Genomic DNA, 15,720 nt, shown 5'->3' with positions numbered 1-15,720 from the left:
CTCCTGTGATTACTCCCTTGGGTTTTTCTTTTCCCTTCTGTAAAGCAGCTTTATCACTAAAGTATGGATTCTGCTGCAACGTGCTCTCTCACTGGTACACAATGGCATTGCCATTCCAACCATATTGATCATAAAATGTCATTTCAATCATTTCCCATCTCCAAAAATCATTTGCATGGACAGAAAGTTGTCTCATAGAAGAATTTGTGTTCCCATTGCCTCAGAGTCTGGGGCAAGCTGCCATGGGCTGTCTTTTGCTATTTTATGGTGGTAAAGGTACCAGAAACAGCAATTTCCTAAGGTAGTGGCTCTGGCTAGAACTCCAGGTATGGCCTGGTGATGGCGAAGGTAGTGCTGTCAAAACTGTACAGGGCATTTTCAAGTAGACGTGGGGCACAAGAACTTTCCAGAAGCCACCACACAATGCCCTCAGAGAAGCCGGCTCTAACCCATCAGTGTCATATTTGTGATGCAGGCACAAAGAAACTTCTATTGCCATTTACTTTTTCTGAACCATAACAAGGGGCCGCTGGCGCGTTGCTATGGACCCCTTTCAATAGACCTTCATTGTCCTTCTTTGATAGGAGGAACGGATGAATTAGATGCCTCCAATTCTAACATTTACTGGAAAAGATGAATTATATTTATTCTACAACAAGTAATAATGGATAACCCATGTACAATAAAAAAAAATCCAAGCAGGATAGCGAGTGGTTGAGATTTGCTATCTTTCAATATACCTCTTAAGTGGTAATAGGATAACCCCTTAACATGTTGGGAACCCATCAAGCTGCCCCTCAGACTTGACCCTGGGTGAAACAGGAAAGTCAGCTCTGCTCACAGCAATTCAACTTCTGTGCCAGCCAATAATGAAGTGACCTGAAATAATATAAAACCCTTGGCTGCCGTTTGATGATTTTTGTCTGGGATAAGAGCAGAGATCCTGATTCGGACTCACAGTTCATTTCATTTTTCACTCCTGATGAGATCTCAGCTGTTATCTGATAAAATTGAACAACTATTACGAGGCTCTGCTGAGTAAAGCCCCTTGACTGCTCTTAACAGAAATCCTATACACTCCACTTTGTCAGCAGTTTTGAATCTATCGTCGTAACAAGATGATAGGAATAATCTTACCAACTGAGATTGACAGTTCATTTCAGAAATCAATATTTACAATTTACTTCTTTCAAAGTTCATTCGAGAGAAGATTCCATATTATCCCTCTCCAAATAAGCTGATCATATCTCAGCCGTCCCTGGAATGAGTTTTCCCAAAATGTGAATTTTTGGTAAAAATCAATGTCGGCATTGTGCACTTTAATCTCGCCTATGATGACAGTAAATCTTTATCTTTTTATGGGTAAACGCCAGTGGCTGCTGACACCATTTCCTCTCAGAACAAAGCTTGGTCCATGTGGACTGTGGTAGATACATGAGCTCTAATGTGGCTGGACATGTTTCACCGGGGTCATTAATCAGACGCACTGACACCCACCTCCCGCCAGCCGGCTGCTGCCCGCCGCCCCACACGCCGAGCAGACTGGGGGCTTGGGCCCCGCGCGTGTTCCTGCACGGAATGCAGGTGTCGTGTGGCTTCGTGCGCATGCAGGTGCATCTGCAATTCATGTGGGAACACAACGAGGTGCATTTGCACACGTGTCCAATGCACTTGGATACGTAGTCATTTCTAATATATTGCAAATCTTACTCTGCGGGCACCCTGGGCAGGTCGCATAAGCCATTACCACCTGTGATTTAATGAAACCCAGGAATGCGAGCGATGAAACACAATCATTCTATCTACAAATGTTCATCCGTGGGTACTACTTTTGTTTGTTAAACAAAATAGCTGCCACAATGAGTTAAAATAAGTAGAGGCGTCGTCGCAAGAAACTGAAATATGATGCTGCCTCTGTGAGGGATAATGTCATTGTTCCATCTAAATGGCTATAAACTGGATAAATTAATGAATTCAGGTTCTGTGGAACTAGTCCTCTTAGACAAGATGAAACAGCAAACACAAAGAAAGGTAACACACTCACACTAATTTATGAGATCTAGTTCAGCCAGGGAATGAGGGATAAGACAATAATGACTAGGGCAATTTCAAGAAGGAGAGAATGAGTTTCCCTTAAATTTGGTGAGTGGTAAATACTGTAGCTTCACAGAGGCACGGGAAAGTACCTGTATTAGGTTTAGACTGATTTATATTTCCTAAAGAGTTTGGGAGATTGAGTCCAAGAGTTAAAGCACTAAGTCTAGAGCCCTTTATAAAATTCGTGCATTTTTACTGGATTCAGGAGATTCGAAGTGATTTTTTTTTAAGTGTGAAGCAGGAAGCAATAAACACATATCACATATAAACATGTGATATACACGTAGACATTCTGAGTGATAAATTAAAATCTTAATTGAATTTTAAACAGAGATCACTAATGTTTTCTATCTACATTAATTGCGTTAATGTAATAAATTAATTGCTTATGAACATATCCTCAGCTGCTTAGGTATGAAAAAATAGGATTTTCTTTTTACTCAATAAGCAATATGATAAAAGTCATAAAAACATTTTTATTTTGATACAATCCTCAGTGAGCTCATGAGACATCACCTTTGACAACATTTACAAGAAAAATAACCACTGCCAAATGTGTCTGTTAGAGTCCCAGCTAAATCAGATCTAACATTTTTAACAATTATTCCCAATATATGGATAAAGGTTATATTAAACATCGTAAAAACATTAGAGTATAGATTTAAATATACTATGTCTTTTCATAGTTGTGTTTTATGGTAATTATTGGTTGGATCCCATCTCCAGTCAAACCAAGACCCACCACAAGACACTAAGCAAACCAGCAATTTGCATGTTCCAAACAGTGTTGGGATTTACCGGTACATGGAGCCCTTGCAATATTCTGCCTCCTGAAATGTTGCATACCATATTCTTAAAAAAATATATTTTTAAAATATATTTTTTTAAAAATTGATTCCCTGAGTGGGGGGAAAATGAGCTTTTTTTTTTTTCCCAACCAGGAGAAGCACGTCCTCCTAAAACATTCTACCTATCTATGTGTCTGCTGAGAAAAGAGAGTGAAATTCAGCCAGTCTGAGAATTGAAATCCATTTTGGTTTCTGCAATCTTCCTAACTTCTTCTCCTGGAAGGTTATGTTTCTAATTGAAGCCTACTGTAGAGAAGCATGTGTCTAATTTATAGATCAAAGCTTATCATTTTCTAAACTTATCCATTCCTATAGGTTGTTATTAATTGCTTAGAAATAATCACAACTCCTTCTTGTGCAGACATTTAATTTAATCAGAATTTAACCACTAATTTTTATTCCTTTTTAAATTTACAAATGATAATAAAACATAGCCCCCCTCTCTCCCTCCCCCACCCCTCTCTCTCTCTCTCTCTCTCTCTCTCTCTCAATCTCTGCCCCCCCTCCCTCCCTCTTGTTCATTTGGTGTCCAACTAGTGAATCTGAATCTTTCTGCCCAAGCTTTTAAGAGGGTAAAGACAGAAGCTGTCTTGAGTAAGATGTGGGTAGAGAAATGACAGTATATCTTCTGCAATGAGTTGTTGAAATGTCACTCTGCACATAATCTTTCTTCAAAATAGTCCTGGATAATGTATCATGGCTTGGCTCACTTTAAATGGTATTAAATAATGTCAGGGAATGAAAAGGTAGATTAATGAGTGAAGCAGATAGTCCACGATATTGTGTATTTCAGTGTAGTTGACAGACCCGGGGAGCCCTGTAAGGACCGGCACTGCCTTGACCCAGGCTGTAAGTTCCTCCACTCACCCATCCTCAGCCTGGAAATCATAGATGCTGTGCTCACAGCAGCCACTATCCTAATGGAGTAAGTTTCCAAGAGAACCCATGAAGTCCTCATAGAGAATGAGGTACTGTTTTATGTAAATACAAACATTCCTCAAAATCAAAAAAGTGTTCCATGTCACTGCAAATTTTAATTTGTTATAAGTGTAATATTTTCATATACTTGTTTAAACCAGGTACATACACTTGAAGGAAACATCAAGAATGATACCCTGTTTGAATCACTTAATTCATAGATAATGATGAAAATTGTAAGCCACCTTGAAGAAAAATTACATGGATTCTTAGTTAAATTGAAAAATACATGGGGCACCTGGGTGGCTGCGTTGATGAAGTGTCTGTCTTCGGCTCAGGTCATGATCTCAGGGTCCGGGGATCAAGCCCCGCAACCAGCTCCCTGCTCAGTGGAGAGTCTGCTTCTCCTGCTCCCTCTGCTGTTTCTCCCTCTGTGTTCTCTGTCTCTCTCTCTCTCATCAAATAAATAAAAAAAAAAAAAAACCACATGTATTTCCAAATACCTACCAGTGTTGGTCACTATTTTATTAGTATTTCAATTAAAATATTAAAACATGAACAATCATTTCTCCATGCATAAATTCATTCTTCACATTAATAAGATGGATTTTGAAATAGTTTAACTAGTGTCCAAAAAATCTCTCTCATGCAAATTAGCAGAGAGGCATGATCGAAATCCGATGGCAGGCTAACAACCCAAAAATCTCAAGATTACTGTTATCAAACCTGTCCCCTGTTACATGAGGAAATTAGAGGTATAACTGAGATAATGAGCAAATATGTCCATTAATCAGAAGAAAAATGGTAATGAGATTAAGTCCAGAACTCAAATGCATGTGACCTCTGCAGGCTCATTCACCTCCCCATTAAATCACTGGAACTCAATTCCATGGAAACAGGAATCTTGGTGTCTTATCCACGATGGTACCCTTAATGTTTAGAGACAGGCTTCATAAGGGGAGTGCTTAGCAAATATTTACTGATTAAACCAATGAATAAATGAATTCTAGAATTCAACACTCATAATTTTCACTTGCTTTACCATCACGTAAGTCATGGATCTATTGAGTATTTGGGTGGCATTATAAGTGGCAATGTGATATACTTAAACGACCACGGGCAGCTCACAACAGGACTTCCACGCACTTCGCCCCACTGTCTTCCCAGTTGGCTGATCAGAGGGGTGGTGTGGCCCAGCAGCCACAGTGTCCCTGTAGTCTCCCCATTCCCCCTTGTTCGTCACATGGGAGGGAATCATATTTAAAAGTAGATGAAAGCAGTCACATTTTAAGAACTATCTTTTTCAGTAAAAGCAAAGGATATGGAATGGCTTCCAGTAATGAGAGCAAACTCCTGGGATTGTGGTCACAGAAAGACCAGGTCTGCAGGAGGCAGGTAAAAGGAAGAGTACAGCTGTGGTGAGACGAGAGGATCTCAGGAGAAGGAAAACCTCTTCTATGGAATTTATAAATCATAGAAGTGATTTCAAGAATGAGACCCTAAAAATATGGAATCTGATTCAATTGTTCAAAATAGTTAATGGTGTCTTGTATCAGTAAATTCTTGATTGGCTGAGATCGAAGGTTTACTATCATTCCTGACCAGAGTCAAATTATTTACCATTTTAGGATGAATTTAGGGATCATGCTATATGATTTTTCTACACATACCTGGATCTGTATGGGTACGTTATATGATCAAAGACAAATAATGATTAGTATCTTCTGTAAGGTACAAGCTTGGGCTTCCTGACAGTGTGGTGGCCGGGCATCGGGGGCAGGTGTCCCAGGACAACCAGGCTGAGCCCTATCACCATGTTGACTGGCCTCTGAGAAGAAAGATACTTGAACACTTGATTTAATATATCTACAAAGCATGACTCTCTTAATTCATGTGGACTTAGAAGGCACGTTTTACCAAGTTTAGAGCGTCATAAGAAAATGCTTCCCCAAATGTAATTTTTTTAAAAATTGAATTTCATCAATATATCTGGGAGATTTTTATCTAGCTCATGTGGCCACTTTTTAAGGCTTTTCAAATTATGTCTTTACATCCCTGGGTCCTCAGTTTACTGAAGTGTTCCCCAAAGGATTTGGCAAATCTCTGACAGTTTACGGTCTAAACAGGAATGGAAATTGGAACGAAGTAAATCCCACCCATGTTTTTCTTTTTTTAATTTAAATAATCTCTACATTCAACATGGGGCTTGAACTCACAACCCTGAGAGCATACTTTCTCCCAAACAAGCCAGCCAAGCACCCCCAAGTCCCATTCACGCTAACACAAATAAGCATATCATTTAAAAAGGAACAAATTTACCTTATTTGTTAAATCAGTTTTTAGTATTACAACCAGTGTTTTTATACTTTGCTTTATTGTATTGTTTATTTTTAAATTACCAAGCCAAGACTGGATTGGACAGTGGGAAAAACCTCAGAGTGAGAATTTATTTCTAGCCCCAGATCCCTTCTTTCCAGCCATAGGCTGATCTAAGCCCTACTCTCATTTCATCTTTGTGTCTTCATCTGTAAAATTAGAAGCTAGATTAAGTGACCTCAGATAGCTCCTCTAGGTCCAGCTTGTTATGATAGTTCAGTGAGATGACACGCCCATCTTGACTCCTATCATTTGGGGGGTAAAGACTCCAGTGCAGATGTGTATTCATGAGTCACTTACAGCACCAACATCCACAACCTCGCAATAGCTACCTTTGGTTTTATGTATGCTGTATTTCTTACACTAGCTTATTTAGCTGACTTTATTTGGAATTTGTTGACATTTACCATTTACAGTGTCAACAAATTTACATCGGAACCTGTCACACATCGCCTGCATGAGAGGAGGGACATACTGTGTTGATTATAGCTCATCCTGAGAGTGAAAACACATATCATTGCAGACCATCTCCAGTTAGTATACAAGATGATAATGTCCTCAGCTGTTTTTTTCAATCAAAAGAATTCTTTTTGTAAGAATCTCTCTAGAATCAAGCCAAAAAGTGTTCTGTGAGAAAACAGCTCCAACAAATTGGTATCTCAATGACACCTGCTGGAAGCTCAGCGGGAAAAGAAATAGTGTGTGTGTCAGTGGGCAAAGTGAGGTAAAGCTTGTGTGAAATTAGAGTCTGAACCCTCTCCTAGTAAAAACAAATGTATTTTAAAACCATGATGTAAACCACGTACTAAAGAGTTTTCACGATTCTGTGACACAATTAAAAAATGGAGGCCAATGTTTTTTTTAAAAAAATATAAGTTTTAGGGCAGCCTGGGGGGCTCAGCGGTTTAGCACTGCCTTCCCCCCAGGGCGTAATCCTGGAGACCCGGGATCGAGTTCCACGTCAGGCTCCCTACTTGGAGCCTGCTTCTCCCTCTGCCTGTGTCTCTGTCTCTCTCTCTCTCTCTCTGTGTGTGTGTGTGTGTGTGTGTGTGTCTCATGAATAAATAAATAAAATCTTAAAAAAAATTTTTAAGGTAAAAAAACAATGTACAAAATGAGAGAAGAAGGCATCCTATCTAACTCTAAAATTATAGTAATAACACATTTGATGATCAGGGATGAAAATTTTACACAATGCTAATTTTAATGTGAATGATCAAGTCAGGTGCAATTACTAAGACACCCTCCCTATCAGGTATCATGCATGTGACTATTTTTCAGGGGCGATTCTGAATCCAAGCGTTCACAAAAGAAGCCTTCTGAACTTGCATTGTCTCAGTTTTATCATAGAGAGGTCAGATTGGGTTGTGAGAGCAGAAAGGAAATATACATTCCATTGCCAGCAGGGTCCTGAGTACAATGAAGCAGAAAACAAACTGGTAAAGGTCAAGCCTGCCATTCACTAAATGTCCAAAAGGGAAATTTTGATTTTTTTAAAATAAAAGGTAATTTGATCCATCACGGCTGAATGTTACATTAGAAGATGCCCCACTTTGCCCTGATGTAAACACAATAGTGCTTCAAGGAACAATGTTTGAGAAAACCCTCGGGTCTTGGTGAATATATTGATTTCATCTGAGTTAATAAACGTGTAACAATGAAGCCCGCTAATCAGGGACCCTTGGCAGAAATACCACCCTATCCTCCTGAGAAATGTGCGATTTCTTTATTCATATTCACAGACCCCAACACAGCCTCAACAAAAGAACTTTTCAAGTTCTTGAGGGACTGCCAGTCATGATTCCGGTTTAGTTGGAGACAAGAGAAGATTGTTGATTAGTTTATGAAGGCTAAAAAAAAAATAAAATAGAAGGCACAGTTTCAGGAGATCCCAGCAGACCTATTAAATAAACCAACAAAACAAACCAAAACAAACAAAATCTACTGCTTAACCAAGTGCTGATTCTGTTTTTAGAGCTGAGTTCTTATGCAAACTTTTCCTTCTGTGTGGTTCATTTGTGCCTCAGAATGCTATACTTTAGTTAGCAGTCAGGGTGCCCTTCTGCACTCCAAAACAACCAGTGAATACCCACCTCTCTCTCCATGTAAACCACCAAATGGTCCAATGGAGAAAACCTGCATATCAACCACTTTTAAAACCGAGAGATGGTCCATGGTATTTTGATAGGGATTGCATTATACGTGTAAATTGCCCTGGGTAACATTGACATTTTCACAATATTAATTCTGCCAATCCATGAACATGGAATATTTTTCCATCTCTTTGTGTCTTCCTCAATTTCTTTCAGAAGTGTTCTATAGTTTTTAGGGTATATTTTATTTTAAGATTTGTGTGGAATCAGAAAAGACCCCGAACAGCCAGGGGAATTTTAAAAAAGAAAACCATATCTGGGGGCATCACAATGCCAGATTTCAGGTTGTACTATAAAGCTGTGGTCATCAAGACAGTGTGGTACTGGCACAAAAACAGACACCTAGATCAATGGAACAGAATAGAGAACCCAGAAGTGGACCCTCAACTTTATGGTCAACTAATATTCGATAAAGGAGGAAAGACGATCCACTGGAAGAAAGACAGTCTCTTCAATAAATGGTGCTGGGAAAATTGGACATCCACATGCAGAAGAATGAAACTGGACCACTCTCTTGCACCATACACAAAGATAAACTCAAAATGGATGAAAGATCTAAATGTGAGACAAGATTCCATCAAAATCCTAGAGGAGAACTCAGGCAACACCCTTTTTGAACTTGGCCACAGTAACCGGAGAAGGACAAACAGTGTATGTTCTCATTCATTTGGGGAATATGAATAATAGTGAAAGGGAATATAAGGGAAGGGAGAAGAAATGTGTGAGAAATATCAGAAAGGGAGACAGAACATAAAGACTTCTAACTCTGGGAAATGAACTAGGGGTGGTGGAGGGGGAGGAGGGCGGGGGGTGGGGGTGAATGGGTGACGGGCACTGAGGGGGACACTTGACGGGATGAGCACTGGGTGTTATTCTGTATGTTGGTAAATTGAACACCAATAAAAATTAATTTATAAAAAATAAAAATAAAAAAAATAAAATAAAACCGAGAGACGTACTGCACCTGTTACTCCCCAGGGAGCCAGGGACTCAGGTCCAAACTCCACTGACTGATGGTTTGGCCTGGCAGGTAAGTTAGATGATTCTGGTTTCAGCTTTTTCACTTGGGCTGTCTTCTTCCAAGGCAACACCCACTTCTTAACGTTTTATGAATCAACCGACTTCACTGAATTTCATATTCTAATTCAAAAAATCACCCTATTTCGAAGAGTCACTGTTTCCATGTGGAATCAGATTTAAATTTATTTGCATTCTGCAACCTAAAATAGAATTTTAACATCTGTTCTAACCTTATATAATTATATTCTAGTTTTCTTCCATGCAAGTGACCATTAGGTCTGTGCCTCGTGACACCATGGTGCATTGATGCCTGCAGGATGGCTCAGGGCCTGCTGAGCAAGGTCCTTAATCAGATAGAAAATAAAAACTTATGAAATCAGCACATAATAATGACCCAATACTCTGAAATATGTATCTATTCTTAGATAGTATTATTCTTTTTCATGTTTTTTTTTATCGTGTTATAAAACAGCATGAGAGCTTGTGGGCTATAAAGACAATATGCCATTGTGTTGCTGGACACACTGTCTCTCATCCATCAAGCATTCCAGTCTGATACTTCTTTGATGTACTACGTTTTTTCCCCTTCTGAATCCTGGAAGTTATCAACCTTAATCTATAGATATTTTACTCAATTTTAACTTTCTCCCATTCTGACCCTAATTTTTAAAAATCTTTTTAGAAGACCAGCCATCTTAGAGGAAACATTGATTTCTGGTGTAATCTCTTTTTCATTGTTCAGGGTCCATCTCCTCTCCTTTATGTCCTTTGGTTTAGAGCTGATTTGTTGTCACTCTGTCTCTTGCCGAGGACACCCTGCTAGCTATGTGATGCACGGTAGTGAGAGTTGTTTACTTCCACGTGTAAATAATGATTACAGAGTCTTAACCTATACGCATAAATCATCCCCCAGCAAACAAGGAAAGAAAACAACAAAAAGAAACAGGCCGAGAAAGGTAATTTAGCAGGTATTTTTTTTTTGTAAATCATTGAAAAGTTTCAGTTTACAACTGCCTTCCTTATTTGTCATGCCCATGGCATAAAATTCGCCAATCACAGGTGTATTCCTTCACTTTCCCATTTTTTTTTTATTCTTAGGTGGTGGTTGTTGGGGCCATAATGCTCAGGTGTCTCTTGATATTCAGGAAATAGCCTTGAAATAGCCAGTCTTCCAGGGGATTGACTTTCCAAGGACACTGCCAACATGGGAGAGTTGGAGCTTGATGCGATCAGACATGAATTAGATGTCTGCAGCAGATACAGGAGAGTGGAAAATTAGTGCGATCTCCAGCAATTTCCCTACACTTTCTCAACCTCGGCTTAATTATCTCTAAAGTCAGGGTGAGAGTACCTACTCACTGGGCTTCTGGAGGATAATCAGAGGTGGTCCCAAAGCTTTCAAGGAAGCACTCAGCAGATACTCTAGTGTTACTACTTGGACTAAAATTATCTTGAATGCACCATCTTACAAATTATCCTACATTCAGGAGAATCAGAGGCAGAATAAAACATATTTCTTCCATTCTCCATCCTTCATCCGTAGAACCACAGATTAAGTATAGAGGCTTCCCCCTTTCCCACTCCCCATCAGACAGTGGTGGTTAGCACTGGGAAGGTGAGAGAACACGGAGGCAAGCTGTTGTTTCTTCTGATGGCAGACTTGCATGATCCCCACTGAATGCACAACTACTTATTCAATGAGAAAGAAAAAAAAAAGTGGCCCAAAGCACAGCAGAAAGCACAAAGCACTATTACAGAGAACAGTCTCTTACTAATTTATCTAGTTCCATTCATTCTGTCAGTCAATATTAAATGGCTAGAGATTTCTGAGTAGAATAAAAAGGGAAAACATCCATTCATTTTTTGTTCTGTGCAATAAAAGTAAAGCAGGAAAGATGTAATAGGTCACACATGTGCAATTTGGGAGAGAGGATGCTTAGGAGAATTGGAAAGAATAAATAAATAATTTCTAAGTTGAAGGGAGTGGAAGCAGAGAGCATTTCACACGTGGTCCCTGGAATTCCCAGTCTTTCCAGGCAGTGTGCTTCAGGGATACTCTTGTTTGCTACAGATTTTCCCCCATTTATTTTCTTCTCTTTTCAGGATATCGCTGAAGGGATCACAGCAGGAAATTACTTGTGCTTGTCAGTTGATTGTGTAGTGAGGAGGCCAGTAGGGCTGGGAGCTGAAGATCTCTATCCAGTGGTGAACAGATTGAAAGGCAGTGCAATGGAACAGAGCGCTAGCTCTCCGACCTCCTTCTTGACCTTGACCTCCAGACCTGCTGCCCTCCCAGTGAGGCTGAGATAAAGCTCACAAAGCACTTTGTCCTGATCCAACCTAGACTTGACCATCACACTCACTTCACCAGGACCCTGAAATGAATCAGCATTTCTAAGGACAGGCATGTGGACTGCTTGGATGTTCTTCTGCTTTTTGATTAGATGCTGCTCCTCTCTCCAGAGACCAGAAAAGCTTGCCTCAGAATAAAATAAAAGGTCAAGCAGCCTACCTTCTTCCTACCAAGTAAAAAATACAAAACACATTAAGCTGGTAGCTCTTTGCCACCTTGTTGGCGATCTTTGTGGTGGGTTCTGCTCTGACATATTCCTAATAATGTTGTTTCTTGGCCTTCAGTAAAAGTCAAGTGACCTTGATTCCCAAACATAGATTTTCAGGTTCTATAAGCTCCAAACTTAACATTTCGATCATAAAAGTTTTCTCTGTTGTAGTGCAAAAGCTTATTTGCTTTCTTCTAGCTGGAATTACATGTTGACCTAAATGGCCAGCATACTGTGAGTTATAGTCAGGTGTATGACCTGCATGAAAACAGTACGCTTGATTGCACATGTAAGACAATAACTAGCTATGTCATGACCCCAATGTCATTATGAGATATTTTGCATCCACATGTGATATCTGGACAGCTAATGAGTTGAAAATTCCTGAAAATTTAAGAAAAGTAAAATTGTTCTTTGAAGGCACAGCAGTAGGAAACTCCCAGGACTACACCATCATCTGAGTTCAGGATGACTCATGATGCTGTAGCCAGAGCAGCAAGAGGGGTAGATTCTCACCACTGGGTCCCCTGTTCTATCTCCGCTTGCATGGCACCCAACTCTCCAAGCACCCCTTCATGCTCCTCAATGCTCATTCACATTTCCTGCTCATCCCTGACTTTGTGGACCTGAAGTCATGTGGCTTTGCATTTCCACTAATGACATCTTACTCTTCATCTGTGTAACACATTCAGACACTCAAAGACAAAGACAACTTGGTTGACTCATCACAACGGTGAACCAGCTCATTGTCTCCCATGTATGCAGGAGCTCTTGGGGCTGGAGCCTGTTGTGACCAACAGTGCAGGCAGAGGCCAAATACTGCAGGGCTAGCTTCTGGGGCTGTTCTCTCAGCAGGAGGCAAGCAGGAGGCTTTAGGATGTAATTTTAGTATGTTAGTCATATAGATGAATAAGTTATTCTTACAAGCCTCATTGTACAGGGAAGTTTTTCCAGGGATTAGAAAGTAAATTGAAAAACTTTAAGCTTGCTTGCTAACTTATTCCTATTTCACTAATTAGTGGAAAAAAATTAAAAGTCAAGCTGAAAGCTTTCTAAATCTTTTAACTGCCAAAAGATTACATCATGATCACAATAATACCATGCACAAAATTATCCAATTAAAAGACAAAGATTTCCAGTAAGGATTAAAAACATTGATAATATGTGCCTTTATGCACAAAAATAAAACCGCAGATTCCTGAAAGATTGAATGTACATTCATGAAAAAATATATACCAGGCAAATAAATAAACTTTCAAATAAAATAAATCAAGTATGGCTTTGGTAATATCAGTCAAAATGGGTTAATATAATGGATAGTACTAGAAATGAATGAGTCATTTTGAGTAGTTGAAAGACAAAATACTAAAATTCATCTAAAGATGGAACATCTAAATTTGATGCACCCAACTTAAAAAAAGGTGACATGAATAGAGCAAAACCTACCATTGTAATTCTAATGGACAATGTTATCAAACTGGTCTTAGCAACTAATAGATCAAACACAGCAAAATAACAGTAGTAATAACCATAATAAGTCAGAAAAAATAAGGCACAAACTACCTACACTTGAGATAGTGCCTACATCTAGGATATATTGTCCCCAACTATGGGAGACTACACATTCTTTTTAGGCACAGATGGAATTCATATGAAAATCCTTCAAGTATCATGCTTTCCAGTAAATTTCAACAAGCTTTAGAGCAGTGGTAAAATACAGATGGATGGATGGATGACAATATAACTCCACACAGGACACTTGGAAATCACTTACCAAAAGAGAACAAAAAGGAACATGCTTATGAAAGTGAAAACTTATGTACATATATTCACACACACACACACACACACACAACAGACATACTAAAATGACTTACTGGTGAAAAAAGGATATTGAAGTGCAAAATGGAAAGCATACAGTATTGCATGATAATTAAAATGCAACTTATCAAGATGTTGGGGGCGGTGGGGGGCTCAGTCTTTAAGCATCTGCCTTCGGCTAAGATCATGATCTCAGGGCCCTGGGATTGGGCTCCACATAAGGGTCCCAATTCAAGGTGGAATCTGCCCTTCCCCCCTGCCTGTGCTATCTCTCTCTCAAGTAAAAAAATACATTCTTTTAAAAAAAAGTAACATATAAGAACTTGTATTTAACATAAGACATAAAAAAAATTTCTGCATAAACCCAAGGGAAACAAGACTAAAACTGTAAGATGCAAAAGCTAGTGATTCAATAATTTATGCCAACAAAGAAATTTCTTCAAGATATATGATTTGCCAAAATTATACCATTATGCTAAAATTTCTCAAAAGAAAATAAAAAACATGTGTGGTTCTATAACAGTTAAAGACATTGAGTTAGTAAATTCTTCCCATCAAGATCTCAGGATGAAATAGTTTTATAAGTTAGTTCTATCAGAGAGATAATACCAAGCTCACACATAATCTTTCAAAGAATATTAAATGAGGGATCATTCCAAAGTTCATTTTTAAGAGGCTACAACTAAGAGTGCAATCAAAACCAAGTAAAGACTAATCAAGATCAAGAATAAAAGGGATCCCCGGGTTGCTCATTGTTTTAGTGCCCGCCTTCAGCCTAGGGCGTGATCCTGGAGTCCGGGAAAGAGTCCCACATCAGGCCCCCTGCATGGAACCTGCTCTCCTTCTGCCTATGTCTCTGCCTCTCTCTCTCCCTGCCTCTCTCTCTCTCTCTCTCATAAATAAATAAAATCTTTTAAAAATATATCAAAAGTAAAAAAGCTAGGGGCACTTGGGTAGCTCATTTGGTTAAGCCTCCAACTCATCATTTTGGCTCAGGTCATGATCTCAGGGTAATGAGATGGAGCCGCTCATTAGGCCTCACCTTCCTCAGGGAGTCGTCCTGGGATTCTTTCTCTCTTTCTCTCTCTCTCTCTCTCTCTCTCTCTCTCTCTCTCTCTCTCCCCCTCTACCCCTGTCCTCTGTAACCTTGCATGCTCTCTGTATCAAAATAAATAAATAATAATAATAAAGCTAAGTAACTCACTGGAAAAATGGCCAATTCTTTCTAAAAAAATGAGGCAAAAATTCTAAGAAATATATTATAAAATCTAGTCTTGCATTATATTTAAAAGCTCATAATTATAAGGTTGAGTTTATTCCATAAATATCACGTTGGTTCAGTGTGACAAAATATATTAATGTCATTCACGAAATCAACAGAAAGCACTAGAAGAAAAACTAAATAATCTTTACAATAATGTCAGAAATACAGAAAGAATTTCAATGAAACTCGTATTCATTCATGTTTTAAAAGAAATCTTAGCAACCTAGAGGTATTAGAAAAATTTTATAAACTGATAGAGGATTTTAAGGTTTGTAATCAATGAAAAAGCACTGCTAAAATTATTCACTCCAGAACTAGATATAAAAAATGAAGCCAACCATCAAGATTTTATTTGAAATTTATAGAAATTCTTTCCAATGCAATAAGATAAGAAAACAAATACAATTACAATAACTGAAAAATAAATGTTTGTGATTGCCTACTGTAAAATCAAAAGGTTCTATAGATAACTTATTAAAGTGTTTAAGGCAGCTTAATAATAATGGCAACATAACATTAACAGACAATGTTGATTGTATATCTTTATTGCAGAAGCAAATAGAAAATATAATTACTATTTACAATGACTGTAAAATAATAAGATAGCTGAGAATAAATGTAATAAAAGACTTGCAATAGTAACCCATATAGAAACCTATAAA

Source organism: Nyctereutes procyonoides, unplaced genomic scaffold (genome assembly GCF_905146905.1).
Source record: "Nyctereutes procyonoides isolate TBG_1078 unplaced genomic scaffold, NYPRO_anot_genome, whole genome shotgun sequence".
In the NCBI taxonomy this organism is placed as follows: domain Eukaryota; kingdom Metazoa; phylum Chordata; class Mammalia; order Carnivora; family Canidae; genus Nyctereutes; species Nyctereutes procyonoides.
The sequence above is the reverse complement of the archived record's forward strand: the minus strand, read 5'-3'. Positions refer to the sequence as shown.